This window comes from Larimichthys crocea, chromosome VIII (assembly GCF_000972845.2).
Source record: "Larimichthys crocea isolate SSNF chromosome VIII, L_crocea_2.0, whole genome shotgun sequence".
NCBI classification, from domain to species: Eukaryota; Metazoa; Chordata; class Actinopteri; family Sciaenidae; genus Larimichthys; species Larimichthys crocea.
The window spans coordinates 3,291,111-3,307,671 of NC_040018.1; the positions used below are offsets into that span (position 1 = coordinate 3,291,111).

Below are 16,561 nucleotides of genomic sequence, written 5' to 3' on the forward strand. Positions count from 1 at the left end.
TCTAAGAAGACTCTTTTGTAAAGTTTCTCCATGGAAGGTGGAGGGTTTTTTTTTTTTTTTGTTTTTTTTGTGAGAGGTTGCTTAAGAATTTACTAAATTCAACCACCAGTGAATCAACAGCGACAGCTACTTGCCCTGTGGGTGGCCTTTTCTTCTGTCATACAGATCAGGGGCATTTCTTAGTATCAGAACAGACATTTAAGTTAACATAAACAAAAGCTCTGTGCTGTAATGCTGAACAATTAAGCGCACGCATCTTTTTTTTTTACTAAGCCTCTTTAGATAAAACCATAAGATCATGTGCTGTTGGTTTTTCATGCACAGAAGATGTGATGTGCTCATGTGTGGAAGAAATGCTCTAGGTGCTATCTGAGCTACAGATAGTAGTTTCTAATATCCTCAGGGCACTGGACAGTTTGTCAGTAAACATGACAACTGCAAGTGAGGTCTAGTTTGAAGTGAACCACTTCAAGCTGACCATCAAGACGGCCTTCCAACTCCTGTAACTTGTGTAGGAAGAACATATCCCCTTCAAGAACAACAACTCTCTGAGCTCCAGCATTTAGAGGCGTCCTAGTCAACAACGCATGACCTGGATTACATTAGAAGATAACGTCCAAGATGCTGTGATACCAGTTTAGTCTTAGAAGACTATAAACAGTAGCCAATTATCTTACCTTAGCACAGAGACTGGAAAAAGATGGTAACAGCCAGCCTTTCTTTGTCAAAAGGTAATAAAACCCACTACACCTGCACGTCTAAACCTCACAAATTAATGCATTATATTTAAGTTCTTTAATCTGTACAAAAATCCAAGAGTAAAAAAGCCAATTTTCCATTTTATGGGGGATTATGTGCTGTGAGTATTCTTTGTTCAGGCACACTGACTTTCTGAAGTCTCAAAGCCAACAAATGGGGCAGTACCTAATGTCATAAAACTAACATACTAAACAAGACATAACAGTGAGTTAGTGAGCTTTAGGTGTGCTAGTATGATATTTTGTTACCTTTGGACATCGATCTGCTACTTGCATACCTCTGTTTCCCAGCTAAGCTAACTAAACTTCATATTTAAGAGAGTGGTGTCAGTGTTTCCGAAGAAGCATCTTCCCTAAAATGTCGAACTGTTGCTTTTTAAATCAGGGCAACTTATTATCATTGGTGTTTCTATGCTCGGTCATTGTGCCTGAGGCTTGTTCTGCAACAACATAAATCAACCATCCTGCTGTTAATGACGCCAGCGGATTGGGGACAGACAGACAATTTCCAATTTTGTGCACCAGTAAGTACACCAGTTAAAATTCCTGCCACCATCCAACTTTCATCCAGTTAGCTATGGTTTTAAATTAAATTTGACATAAAGAGGTAATATATTTATTCATCATTTGGGCTGGGAAAGATACCCAGCTGAAATTTCCTGATTGAAATTAAATGCAATTGACTCCACTCAGTCTAGCAGTATCCCTCCTCACCAATAAGCCAAGTTTCCAGTTGTAGAAGCAGCAGGACCTTTGTGTGCTTGCTGAGAGACTGATTGGACTGAGGGCGCAGGGTCCCATCCCCCCATCCCCACAGGCTTGGAAGAGGAATTAGGCTGTGGAGCACTTTGGAAGAGGTGGCGGCAGGCTGGGGAACAATACAACCTGGGAACGGCTTGTGGCTCATCCATCTCATAATGCGTCACAGAACACTGCCTCTCGAGCCGAGGTAGCTGTACAAAGGAAATATTTAGAAAAGGATAGTGTCAGATTGTGGCTGATTCAGGAGTATTCAGTGCTCCCTCATTATCACAACATATCAGCACCTTGTGGCTCTGTAGATCAATTAAAAGGAATAGTTAAAGGAACGCGGTTACCTGCTTTTCTTCGACTCTCATGTTTGTGAGTTAAATCTGTAGCCAGTTAGCTTAGCTCAGCACAAATACTGCAGATAGGGCTTAACAGCTCAGTCGTTTTTTTGTTTTTTTTTTACTCTTTGGTTTCTGTATGGATCTAACAAAGACGTGTTTCAATTAGTTTTAGGTGGATTTTGTTACAGTTGTTACAGCTGATGACTGTTGTTGTCATATTCAGCATGCAAACATAATGTAAACATAATATTTGCTATATTTACGTGTTAATATATGTTTTCATATCTATTTACACCTGTATATATTTTATCTTATCTATATTTATCTCTTTTTTTATTGCTTGTTTTGCACCGGGGATATGAGGGAAGCATCATTTCACTGTATGTCCTGTACATATAGCAGTGTTGGTAATAAATTTGACTTGACTTGAAGAGTGGAATCAATCTTTTCATTTAACTCTTGGCAGCAAAGCGAATAAGCACTGAACTATTCCTTCAGTAGCTCTCAGTTCTTGGAGGTCTGCTGCTTAAAACACATCTCCTACCTACGATTTCCTTAACCCTTAATGGAGGAACTGGGCTTTATAGAGTAAAAGTAGAACTGAATTCCCTCCCTGCCGGCTTTTGTACCGTCTCCAGAGTCTGTCATGGCTCTTCGGCTTTGGTTAGTCCAGAAGTACAAGGTGGGCCCCATCTGAGGAGGAGGAGGAGGGGAAGCACATGAACTTTTGAGAGCTTTTGTCCCTCGAGGCAGAGGGAGTAAAAAGCAGGAAGAGATCTAACACGCCTCTCTTTATGAAGAGCTACAACCTGTTTGCCCTTGAGAGGTGGGCGACAGTAAAGGTTAATATCTATTCTATACATATACACAAATGATCAAAGGAAATCTGTGCTGTGCAAATAACAGTACGTCTGCACAGTAACAAGACCAAAGTGACTTTACAAACGGCTTCTGGCCTGACAAGAAAACCATTCTTCAAAAAGGGAGAGCAGATGCGTAAATTCAATTAAAAATGGATTTCCTATCACAAATGGCTTTCACTCGCTGCCATTTCTAAAGATCCACTGATAATCGATCAATTCAGCCCGTGACCTTTTGACCTCGTTGAATGAGACGGTACCTGTAACAACACAAATGCAGTCGGCGTGATTTAAAATTATGGTCGCGTCAGTTTCCCACAGAAACACCCATTGAAATAATAGAATACCGTCCTGAAAGAGGCTCATGGTGGGGTATAATGACTGTCCACAGAAAGCCACCCCTCACCAGGGCGTCTTCACTGCTTCACAGAGGTTTTGTAGCACACATGACGCCACACAGAAGACGTCTCAGATGATAGTCTGTCTTCAAGGCCTCTCCTGTCATGAGGGGTAAAGCTCTCAACATAGTGATTTGTCAAGCTTTAGTCTCTTGAATATGTAAAATAGCTCCTTCCAGGCTTCTGTTTTCTTAGTAGCAAGCACTGTAACTGATACATAACATGATTACTCTGGATTAACTATTAGCATATTGCCATATGATAGACAATAAATGCAAACTCGTTTTTTCGCCACTGGCTTACAAAATGTGTTCTTGTGACTGTATAAATGCAATAACATGACAGACGGGGAGATATTTGTTCACATTTAGAGAGGCAAGCGTACTATCACAACACTGACAATAAATCTTTATTTCTCTCTGTTACATTCAAAGAAATGTTTTGCCTCATGACTGTGGTATGATTTCTGTTTGACTAATTGGGTCATGACAGTTTGTCCCAAATAAGATGTTTCATACACATTTAGAACATGGAGTTTAAAAAAAAAAGTCATTACTTTCATTCTTGATCTCATTTTTGTCCAAGGAGGGATATGGATCATGTGCTAAAAAGACAACCCAATGCATTTTTAATAGCCCGTGAATCTCCAGCTTTTTCGGCTCTCTTTTCATTTTGCCTCATGTGATATTCAAGTCACATGCCTGAGAGAGTAGTCAAGGAACCAGATCTGTCTGTTTATTGACATCGCTAATTAATTCTTGGATCTCGGCCTGCTCAAGAAAAAAATATTTCTCTTAAGCTTAATGCATGTTGCTGTTGTCTGCATGACTCCATTAAGCACTGAAACAGCGTTTGTATGGCTAAAACCAGACAATCAATCCACACAGTAAGTAAAGTCCTCTTCTGGTCCATCTGAACATCCTATAGCAAGACTATGGCGTTGTCCCAAGTGTTAACCTCCGTGGCTGTGAAGTGAAGCCAATGTGGAAGCACCAAAAACTGCAGTTCCTCAAACGTCCACTTGAGCCTGGATACAGAACGAGCCAGTCTCCATAAGTCCCCATGTTAAAATGTCCAACTTCACAGCAGAAATAAACATGTTTACAGCCTGGTACAAAAAACTGTTTTGGTCTCTATAGCTAATTTCCCCGTTCATGACAACTGTACTCAGTCTCAATTTTTCTATAACTCGCCTGTTCAAATTATATTAAAGCTTAAAGTTAACCATAATTAACAATGTGACCACTTTGATTGACAGGTCCCATTATAAATGGTTTGTTTGAGCACCAAGGCTTCATTCAGCCCGCCTCAGTGGAGACAGGATTGCGAAGACACTTTGAGCTTTTCAACACAGAGACTACGCCCATGTCTTATACTGTCTACTATATATCTATACTGTCTCATTCACTGGAGCATTGTATTGTGCGATTTTAGTCATGTAGACTACTATTTTTGTTCCAATGTTGAATTCAAACACTCATATAGTAAATGCTAACATACTGACCATCTTAATTATGTGCTTTTTCTTTGCTAACATTAACAATAATAATAATGCATTAAACAACTGGGCAGGAATAATTTGAACAAACATTCCTGTAAAAATAAGACGTAATTAATACAGTTATAATGAGTGAGATAGCTCAGGATGTGTGGGAGAAGGGAGTTCCAGCACTAAACACAATGTATAACTAAGGTTTGTGGTAGGAATATCATTAGTTTTGCTCTTGATGTAAAGTTCACCAAAGATCACCAAAATTATTACAATTTATCCAAATTACGCACCAATCCATCCGATAGTTGTCGAGACATTTCAAGACAACAAATCAAACAAACAAGTCAGCCTCATGGAGGCACGAGAGGAAAAGTCAGTGGGTCATCAGATAATTCAAGATTCATCGTAGAGGGGCCCATGAACGTCTATATGAAATTTCACAGCAATCCATCTGATAGTGAGACCCCTCGACTTTGGAACGACCTTCCTGTGGAGTAAGGCTTGCTGAATCAGTGAACTCATTTTTACAGACTTGGCTTTTTGTGATGTTGTCTTATTAACCTTTTACCTTTAATGAGCCCTACCTTTGAATGTCAGCTTTTCCCTTTTTATGCCCTCATGTTATATATATTTACACTTTTTATTACTGTTTCTTTTTATCACTCTGCCAGTTTCTGTGACGTTAATTTTGTTTTACATTTGTCTATTTCTTGATCTTAACTTGTGTGGTCTTCTTTTGTTGGGTCCGCTGTTCTATAAAGCACTTTGTGACTTTTAAAGGTGCTATATAACTAAAGTTATTATTATTATTAAGACACTGGACAAATTGACAGACTATTGTCTGTAAATACCTGGTGCTAGCGTCGCTAAAAAATGGGAAAACAAGTAATTCTTCAGCAAGCTTTGTGTCAAATTGAGTCACAATAAAAGGACATGTTGAAATGTCAATCTATTAATAATGCTACAACACTGTATGCTATTTTGTTGTCTGTCCTTGCAAGTTATGAGCCTGCTCCACCGCTGTCAGCCGATACAGATCGTATAAAGCACAAGAATCTTTTAAATGGGCTTCAAGGCTTTACAGTTTCTTTTATGGAGTAATGGAGAGATGATCACACGAATCAAGCCAGTCCCTCTGTGATTCCACATGGCTGCCTGATTAGCCCTTTCTCACTGATGGAAAACACATGGCGTCCACACAGCTTGTTCATTTCAAGTTTTAGTGGTCGGTGCTATACGCTCAGCGGTGAGAGTACTTGGTTTGGAGCCTCAGCCTTGAAGGACAGTCATCATCAGAAATCTGTCCCCTCCAGTTCCCACTTGCCCCTGACTGTTATTTAGCTTTCCAATGGAGGCTGGCTGTTCCCTTGGGAGGGCATGAGTGTGCCTGCCAGCAGGAATGCATTGAAGGCAATAGAGGAAGATGGAGGATGGATGGAGGATGGTGAGTAGCTGCTGCTGCTTTTCCCTCTGTGTGAAAATGAGTCCATTAATTCACCCCCCTCCCCTGCCTCTCTCTCTCTCTCTCTCTCTCTCTCTCTCTCTCTCTCTCTCTCCTAGCCCTCCTCCCTGTGCCTGTTGTCTCTGTTTGTTAGCGAGATGATTCCTTCTGTCATGTCAAAGGCAACATTATCATATTCTTGTTGCCTGGGAAACCAGCGCCGAGAGAGACAACGACTTAAAGCCTTCATGGTGTTTGAAGCTGGTAAACATGAAAGGTTATCCGTGGTGCTGTGAGAGTTGGAATCCTAACATATCTAAAAGAGTCTCATTGTTGGGATCTTTTTTTTTTTTTTTTTTTGTTCTGGCTCGCTGAGAAATTCCCCGCTGATTGTTTGTTAATAGATTCAGTTCAGTTAAACTGGAACAAGGCAAGGAGATAGTCGCAGATAATACGTCCAATTTGCACCGAAGCGTGAAGATCAAGTTTCGACCTCACGGCACGGTTTTGTTTTGTGTTTGTGTTTAGAGTATTAAAAGATTTAAAGATTCACATTTGACAAGATGGGAACATCAGTGAATACCTTGAAAACAGTGTTTCCCGGGCAAAGTTCTCTCTCTACTGTCACTACCAAAAAATAAACCAGAAGAAACTCCAACCAAAAACATTGTAAGATTATTATGCTTCATTGTTTTTAATGCACCATTTATATTGGGTGTTTTAGCAGTAAATAACTCATTAATGTGTAATAAATCATCTTCTAAGGCTTTTTTGACCAGTTGTAAGTCATTAATATGAACAATGTCCGGGTTGCCAGGTTGCGACAAATCCCTTTTGGCAGGTGTTTATCCTCCTCCAGCATGATACTTAATTTACTGGACCAAAATCCACTTATTGTTAACTCAACAAAATCACTGACAGTGTAAAGAATGGACAGCGTATGTGTGACGTCAACCCGAAGAGTTGTTTTGAAGCTCAAAATATGTGGCTCTGCCTGCCATGATTTCAGACAGTTGTCATAAACGGTGAAATTAGCTATAGAGACCAAAACAGTTTTTTGTACCAGGCTGTAAACATGTTTATTTCTGCTGTGAAGTTGGACATTTGAACATGGATTTTTTCATGGAGGGTGACACGATCTGTAGCCAGCCTCAAGTGGTCGTTGGAGGAACTGCGGTTTTTGGCACTTCCGCATAGGCTTCACTTCACAGCCACGAAGGTTCAAAACTCCATTTATTGATGAGTTGTTCATGTTTATATCTACAGACCAGATGGCGTTTTACAAGGTGAGAAACCTATGAGCGTTTTCTGGATGGATTACCAACATTTCTAACTTATTATTACCAAATAAACACCAAACAATTAGGTTTTTCCACACAGCATTTGAAGCGAAAATTAATAGCTTGTTAATCTGCATCGGATAAACTAGAAATCAGGTGACAAAAATGTTGATTATTGAGTTATTTATTAGCTACAAAACAGTCTTTGATTCCAGTCTGTGAAATGTGATTATAAATCTCTTTCTCTCTCTTTTTTTAAGTGATTGTACATTTCTGACTGACACGATGATGACACAATTTTCTGTATATTCTGTAGACAAAAACAATTCACTGATTAATGGAGAAACAGTCTGATTAATTAATTAACTAAAATAATTGGCGGTTTGCTATCCATATCCACATATGGTAATATTTGTTTTATTGGCTACCTTTGGCTGATTTATAATAATAGTTAAACACTTGTGATGTTTTATAAGTTTATTACAGTGAGAGCTTTGAAACAGAATGTATTGGTAATGCTTGTAGAGATGATATAAATATATATAATTCTGTAATTTCCCAGCTTGGGATAAATAAATCTATCTATCTATCTATCTATCTATCTATCTATCTATCTATCTATCTATCTATCTATCTATCTATAAAATATAATAAAGTAACATGGTCAAAGTCTGTTTAATCTCTAAAACCTCCCCTGATTATCATCTACCTGTCTCTGTAACCCAACACATGTCACACCAGTTGTTCTATAGCTGGTGGCTATTCCCCCTCGTTGGACACAACAAACAAATTAAATCACAGTCCACTCAGTGCGGCTAATCCAGTTCCGTGTATTTCGCCCAGGCCAAGCACAGCAGTTCAATCCGCCTGGAACGCCTCATCCTGGGTTTCCTAACGGCTCCCGCTGCCGCTGCTGGTTGTTGGTTGTTGGCTACATTGTATCAGTTCCCACACGAAGGAGAAGGAGAAGAAGCAGCAGCACGGCGCTCATCCGCGGAGAAAACGGAGGAATTAACCTGGATGGGAAGCTATTCACTGTGCGGGATTTATTTGCCAGTAAAGGTTCGCGGTGGCGGAGAGTGACTGAGAGGGGAGAGGGGGGGGACAGCACCGATAAAAATGCCCTCCGGACTCCTCCGGTTGTTTTCGCTGTGGACGGCAGAAGTCCAGTGAATCTCTGGCCTCCCCTCCTCTCCTTGTGTTGGGTGTCTTTTGGGGGGAGTGCGCTGCTGCCTCTTTGGTTTCTAGTACTTTAAGAGTTTTTTTTTTATTATTATAATTCAACTGTTTTTGTTTGTTTCTAATGGACTGCACACCACCATGGACAGAGGGTTTGGAATAGGAGTGGCTATCTGAGTCGGTAAGTTACATTTTCTGCTCATTGTTGACTCGTTAGCCGTTTAACGTTAGCCTCGCGTGCAACAGCAGCAACAACAACAACAACAAAAAAAAAAAAGAAAAGAAGAAGAGCCATAAAAACCCAAACACAGCATGCTCGAACCGAGCCGAGCCGAACCGAGCCGAGCCTGACTGCACTCCTGAGCTCATTGTTTCAGCTAGCAAGTCTTATTAGCTCATTACATGAAGCTAAGTTAGCTCCGTTAGCTTCTTGAACTTCAAACTTAACGTGTAAACACGTGAAGCTAAAGCACCTAGAAATGCTAACTAACGCTATTTAACGGTCAGGAGGTGAGGTTATATATGTGTGTTAATCATACACAAAACAAACAAACAAACACATGCCTTGCTTGCTTGCACTCAAATATATATTTTTTTAAGTGCTAAAGCTGCTAAATTCCTCCACTGAAATGTTGCCAAAGCTGGGGACCGGGGACCCCGGGGATGTCCGTGAGCTGTAACCGAAAATAAAACCACTATCCGGGGGTTGTGAGAGAGTCTGTGACGGTGACTATTTGAACCCTGCGTTTTACTTCCGCTACTGTGGTGCCACTGTAACAGTAACAATGTGTGTGTGTGTGTGTGTGTGTGTCTACAACAAAGTCTCCAAACAACAACAGAAAACTGGTGGTTTGTGGGATAATAAACCTTTTTTTAAATAGAAATTGGGACTTTTCCTGTCTCTGGCTCATGTTGGTTCCATTTTTCTAGTGAATACTGCCATATATCCATATGTGTACTTACATTTATACTAATTCTGTTTGTACTGTGCCATATTGCCACACAGATGTGTTTTTAACTTGTATATATTTTTAGGTTTGTATATATTTTACATCTTTCACTTATATTTTATGTGTCATGTTTATGCTGTTTGCATGGGACAGACAGACAGACAGACTTTATTTATCCCAAGCTGGGAAATTACAGTGCAGCAGCAGCATTACACACAGTGACAATAGACAACACAAGAACAAAAATATAAGAGCAAACTATACATAATAAAGTATCAAAATAGTCAATAAACTAGTAAATAAACAAAACTGGAAGGTTCGGAAGTTTATCACCCCTGCAGGTTTTCTGTTGAATTTGTTACATTTGCATAGACAAAATCACCGGACAACAAGAAAGAGGGAAACGACATTTCACTCCTCTGTATGTCCTGTACATATCGCAGCATTGACAATAAAGTTGACTTGACTTGATGAGTCATGCAATTAAAGCACAAAACATTTTTTACAAGACCACTTTGGGCTCTACCCTGTGGTCAGTGCTGCTCCTGGGAGTATAGGCTAACAGTACCACATTAAAGACTGCCCCCCCCCCCCAAAAAAACAACAACATTTGATAAAATATATCCAATTTGACTACAAAACTGGAAGGTTTGGAAGTTTATCACTCCTGCAGGTTTTCTTTAAACAGCCGTGTTGTTGAATTTGTTACATTTGCATAGACAAAATCACCGGACAACAAGAAAACGGAGATTAGGTTTTTAAATCGCTATTTTGTTAAGCGAGCTTGCAAGGATGGTGTTCTCGCACAGCTCTCTTCATTGTTCCCAACTGCTTTAATCAAATGTATAATTGGTTGTTCACACGTTCTTTCTGTTTTTACTAGCGCAACCCTTGAGATCCACCATCTGGCGTGGGCTAAACAAATGGACGTCTAGTGTCAGGGAGTGTTTAGCGTTACCTCACACGGACATATTTAAGAGTCAGCTGTGTTTGAGAATTTAATTTTTAGTCATTCTGATACATCTGTGAGAAGCTTGTTGCAAATCTTGTCTTGTTTCGCGAACCAAGTGCCAAAAACTGCAGTTCCTCTTGAAGCTGGCTACAGAATGAGTCAATCTTCATAAACATGTTTACAGCCTGGTACAAAAGGCATCATTTGGCCCGCCTCAGGTCCGATGATGATCCACGTTTTTGCCAATTTGTTTGGACTAGCCAGGAGGTGGATAAGTCAGGACAGCCAACATGGAGCTTCAAAACAGCTCTATGTAAACCTACGGGTGGCGTCACATATATCTATTCTTTATACTGTCAGTGGTTTTGGTTGTATATATAGTTGGAGCACAGAAATACCAAACTAGGTTTTGTTTGGCCATCACAGACCCTAACAAGTATAAAATCACCTTACATCTTAGTCCTCCTTTCAGAAACATCCTTCAAATCTACGGCACCCATGCACATTGTGTGTTTATGTAAATAAACTAAGTTGTATTACAATATATCTTGTTGGAAAAGCCCAAATATCTATCGAGTGTACTGCCCACCCAAGCATTGGCTAATGTTGTCCCTAAACGAAGGTGAGAGCTACACTAAGATGTGTTTTTTTTTTTGTTTGGATGTCGGGTTGAATGCTGAAATCTTTAATCGCCTACTGTCAGTGCTATTTGTTCAGATAAATGCACCAATCACCAAGAGAGCAAAGAAACTTTGAATACTTGGAAGTGAAAAACATTTTACTTGTTCCTAAAGAGCCTTAAGCGTTCCTGGCTAATGCTGCAGTTAATTTAAAATATCAGTTTGGCAGCTTCGTTGTCCGGGTGTAGCAATAGCTCTGAGCTGGTGACACAGTTAAAGGAAAACCTTAACATAACCACGGTCGTAAGATATTACATGGCTTCCTCCCACACACACACATACAATTGCAGCAGTACTTCGCTGTACTGTTAATCCACTTTGTTCCAGTATGTCATGCAATAAACATGGCTGATTTGCACCGTGCACTCATCCAGTATTTTGCGGGGAGGGGGTGTTGCAAGTTCTTTGCGCAGCATCCAGTTAGATAGCAACAGACTTGTGGTTTTGTAACACTTTGTCACAGAGGTCAGTAGGAAACAGCAGTTGGTTTGCTTGCTTCAGTGTGCTGCAGCAGCCACTCTTTGTGAGCTGGTAAAGATTTCAGGTGGAAGTAGTGTACACAGCTCTCAAGAACATTAAATTAATTGTGTGTTTTGTGCAAGCATTTGAGACATTTCACCGTTTTACTCAGTTGGCCACAAAAGCCTATTTTCGTCCAACGGAGCGGCGGGGAGATCAACTTTACTAGAGCTACTGTAATTTGTCAGCGGTGCCTATAAATGATTCAAGCCTTTCACTTAGGCTGTAAAAGTGTTTGGTCAGTATTGATTCATTACTGACTTTTATGCATTGATTTTTATACATTTTAAGGGTGTTTTATGTTGAGACACTTCTTCTCATCGTACTGGAATAAACACAAGAGATAGTAACATAATACTGTCGAGGTCAGAGGATTCGTGTTCCTGTTTAATACATGTACTACTTTCACTAACAAGCAAAATTCAGAATCAGCTCACAGTGAGGCTAAGAGAGCCGGCGCTGCTTCGTTTCCAGTTGACTACCTTAAATCTGATTACCTTGTTTTTTTTTAGCAGCAATTTGTTCTAATCATTGTAAGGGTGTAAGGAGCCTTGTCGTAGTGCACCAGACACGTTTTATACAATCAGACAGAGCCATCAATTGTAAAAGAGGAAGTGAAATTTAAGACTCGCGAGCTGCGCATAATAACATGACATTTTATAGTTGTCAGGGATGTGTAAATTTGCCCAACGCTTGGATGAGAGCCTGAGGTGAACATGAGAGCAGGCCACTTGAGGAAAGTCCCATTTCCTCCTCCACCAATTAGATTTTTGTGATAACTAATGGGCTGGGATGTGACTGTTTTTAAACGGGGTGGAGCGTGGAAGTGTATTCAATGAATGTTGACCAGCGTTTTGCCTTTTTTTAAACCTGTACCACATCAGGCTGGGTATCAAAGGAACTGTGTAGAGGACGAGAATTTAACAGTGTTTGTTTAGAGGTCCGGGGCATCAGATTAGTCCAGGACAAGAGGGATTATGTTGGCTTTGTAAGGCTCCTGTCATCTCATGGCGCAGCAGCTGATGGCAAAGTAAGAAAGGATTTAGCCTTTATCCTTAATGATAACTGTTAATTTCAAGGTACCACGATGTCATTTACTTTATGTTCAATGTGTACCACCTCCGTATGCACACATATCTCAGAGAAATGGAGCACACACGGCAAAATGAGAAGCGTTACTTAATTCCCTTTGTGCAATGGGGGGGGGTCCATATTAAGCCTTGCGATGTACTTGATGCCATTATGTAGGTTGAGATGAGATGGAGCACCTTTTGTAGTTTAAAACGTCATGCAGCGTTTTCCCCAAGGTTGAAATTTATTTGAAGTGGCGCTGCCTAAGTGATGGGGGATGGGTTTGTTTAAGAGCTGGTGGGGAGCTCAAGGTCCAACATCTTGGGAGTGCAGACAAACAGCTTTACATACACAACCAGACCTCCAGATAGTAGCCAGGAATTTGTAAATTCAAGTCTCTGCAATGGCACATAGTAGAGTTTTTATTCAGTAATCAGCTGGATTTAACAGGCAGGCTGTTGTAATGTGAAAGGACGAAATAATGTGCATGTTTTTTGAGACCTTAGCCCTTTTTAGATATCTTTCAACACATGCTACAGCTGCAACAATAAGTCATTGAAAACCAAAAGAGAATTCATCTGCAGCTATTTTGATATTTAGTCATTGTCGAAGCCATTTGTTTCTTTTGTTTCAGCTCCTTAGCTGTGAAGATTTGTAGTTTTTCCGTGTCCTAACATGACAGCAAATGAAATATCTTTGTGTTCTGGACGGTCTGTCTCCTTCTCAGGAAACTGTGATGGTTTACTGATGTTTTTTCAGGCAAAATAATTCACGGAGAACACTGGCAGATTGATCGATCCTGACAATAATCATTAGTTGCAGCCAGTGTCCAATCCACTCTTTTTTTTTTTTTTTATATTGACCTACTTTCTGCAGCTGCAGCATATCGGACTAAAGTGTGCTCACGGTAAAATTTGTTAAGTCGTGTGGAGACAGTTGAGTCTGTCTGCATTAGAGGAAAAAAAAGGGCAATGCTTTCCTGCAGTGGATTAAGTGTTTTGTATTGTTCTGTAGTGTTTTTTTCTTTTTATAATATCCTTTCAGAGAGAGAGAGAGAGAGAGAGAGAAGTGTCATCTGGAGCTGTTGTGGGTGGGAGGTTTGGACTGTATTCGGATCGTCTCTTCATCTCCAACTGGAACAAAATGCTGGAGGTTCAAATGCAGCCTTCAGCCAACAGTAGTGCTTAAGAGAGAGACACGGTGCACCTGAGAAATATGTAAATGTTGCAGAAATAGTAGCACTGGAAAGAACAGCCTCACTTCACTCACAGCCTCTGTAAATATTGTTAATTAAATCAGCTCGTTGTTGTCTTATTTGCTTGTCGAAGCACAGCGAGGTGTTTTTCTGACAGTTTTACTTGAAATTCAATTTAGGGGTGGAGGAAAAAAAAATGACACTGAGCTGCGTTTCTATAGTCAATATTTATCCACCCTTCCAACCATTCTGTGTGAACCAGCTCGGGACACTTCGAGTGGCCACAAATGTATCAGTGCTGGCACCAGAATAAATGTAATATATGTGAACTGTTGTGTTATGTGACAACATTACCTCTCTTTTATTTCCCGGAGCTGCAGTTGTATTGGAGAAAGGAGGGGGGAAAAAAGCTGACTAGATGTGACAGTCGTCATTTGAGCTGTAAAGTCGTATCATGGGTCAAAGAATATGCAACTCTGCTTTAGTTTTTATTGCACTGATTGGATTTCTCACTAGTGAATTGCCAATTACAGCAGAAAAGAGCGCACTTTGAATTCTTGATGCACAGTTGCTGCTTTGCCAGAGACTGGTGATCCATCTTTTCCTGGGATGCAAGCCCAGGTTACACTCAGCTCTCTCCTACACACACACACACACACACACAAGCTATAAAGATATTGTCAGCTTTTGTGGTGCAGCAAAGTCTTGAGTGCTGCAAAAAAATGCTGTCTCATTTGCCTTTTGGGTTTTGTTTAAAGCGCCGTCTTCTTGTGTTCTTAGAAAGACAATCCGAAGACATTATGAGTCAATTCAAGCTGTTTTTGATAGGTGTGTGTCGTAATAATGAAACCCTGTCATATTGCATTAGTATGTTGGACACGCTATTGCTTTCAGTACTGTCTTTATTCATCCACTCATCGCAACGTGACCTCATTTATCACTCTCGCTTCGCTTGTTCCTGACACTGGTGATCTTCTCACTGCACATGACAATTATCCGATTTAATTTAAAGAAAATGATGAAGCTGTTCTACGATTTGATAACCTTATTTGTTGACAGAAAGTATACTTTAAGCCAGACATCCTCCTAGATGCTGTAAACTTGATTTATTTATTTTTTTGTACTGTTGTTAAGGGGTTGAGATTAGTGTCGAGCATGAAATGTCTTGTGAAGATGTGGCATGTGTGGGAATTCCTCAGAGCACATCAGTACTTTAGCTTGGTGGCAGCGAGTGGGTGGTTCTGTCCTCGTTGCTCCGATCAAACTGCAGGATCTGCCGTCATCTGCAGAATCAAAGAGAAACTGTTGTGTGCGTCTGGCGGATGATGCACGCCTCGCTTGTGATATTGACAACTAAATGAGAGAACACGAGCAAAGAGAAAAATGACACAATTGCGGCGACCTAAAGTGGAAACACATGATCAAGTGAGACTTCAATACAAATGTTAATGCTGCTTTGAAAAACCAGTCCACAACTGTGTTAATGCTAACAGATCTACTATCCTGTTTCACATCGCTGCTGCCTGAGCACACATGGTGACAGATGTAAAGAAACTTTACATCCGTTTTTAGTTTGAAACCATGAAAGCAGCTTCAGTTTATAGACCACTGAAGTCTTATCATTTGAGGACGGATAAAGAATTAACTGGGCTTCGGTTGTTTGATTCTCCCGCATGTAAAATGTAACATTACTAAAGAAAGTAGTACCCCCCGTTCTACATTTTATATGGCCACTTCTTCAAAACTGGTTCACACATGCATTATCTGCTCCAAAAAAATCCCCATTAAATCTGACAGTTTTGAACAAAGTAGTCAGTTTTGGCATGTAGTTACAGCCAATGCTATTAGGGCCATCAAGGTTTGACAGTAACAGTTGGCGAGTTGCCCTCGGCAAACCACATTTGGACCGTTGAGGGTTGCTTGATTTGGTAACCAACACACTAATGCCTCTGTCCTTGGCATAGAAATGCTGCTGCTGTTGTTTTGTGGTTGGAAATGGCAAAATATTTTTAGGTTAAAAAAAGAATCCCATCGTCGACAAAGCCTGGAGACTGGCACTGTTAAAATTGAAACCTAATAAAAGAGAATTAGAAACTAGTGCAGTAACAGTTTGTCAATTAATTGATTAGTTAATTGATGGGGAATGAATCTGCATTTTGAGCTGAATATCAATTTGAAAACAATGGAAAGTATAACAGGCTTTTTTTTCCCCCTCACCCATTACAGAAAAATATTCCTGATAATGATGCTGTACAGATCACAATATGTAGCTGCAGGCAGGCCGTTTCTTCAGGTTCAGTGCCATTGCCATGATGCTTACTGCGCACAATAAAGATGTTTGCAGCGTGGACATTTGTCTAAACAGTCAAGAGAAGCAATCCTGTGGCTTTAGCGTAAGTGGATTGGACTGTCCTGACTGGTTTGGAAAAATATGGGTGGGTAACGTTTCACTCAACAGCTTAGGACAGATTTATGCCTCTGTGTTGAGATGTTGTGGTATTTTACGTGCGGGGCAACGGATGCAATATGGGCTACATGGACACCACAAGAATTGTAATTGGACAGCTTTTGTCTGCTTTGTGTTTGCTGCTGCATTTTTCCATTGCTGGTGGTGTTTGTTGATAGGAAAGACAACATGCAGCTGGTTGAGAAAATACTCACAGTCTTCCTTTTCTGTGTATTTTGTCATCTTGCA

General features: G+C 40.3%; 1 protein-coding gene across 5 annotated transcripts in view; it reads left to right on the plus strand.

Moving 5' to 3' along the window:
- Positions 1 to 8,208: 8,208 nt before the first annotated feature.
- znf609b (zinc finger protein 609b) overlaps positions 8,209 to 16,561 on the plus strand; it is a 75,801-nt gene continuing 67,448 nt past the window's right edge. For 4 of the 5 annotated variants that reach the window (XM_027281178.1, XM_027281180.1, XM_027281179.1 and 1 more), the window contains exon 1: positions 8,209 to 8,680. The gene's annotated coding sequence lies outside the window, so the exon portion shown is untranslated. The remainder of the gene's footprint in view (positions 8,681 to 16,561) is intronic. The other variant, XM_010732800.3, reaches the window with a different exon arrangement.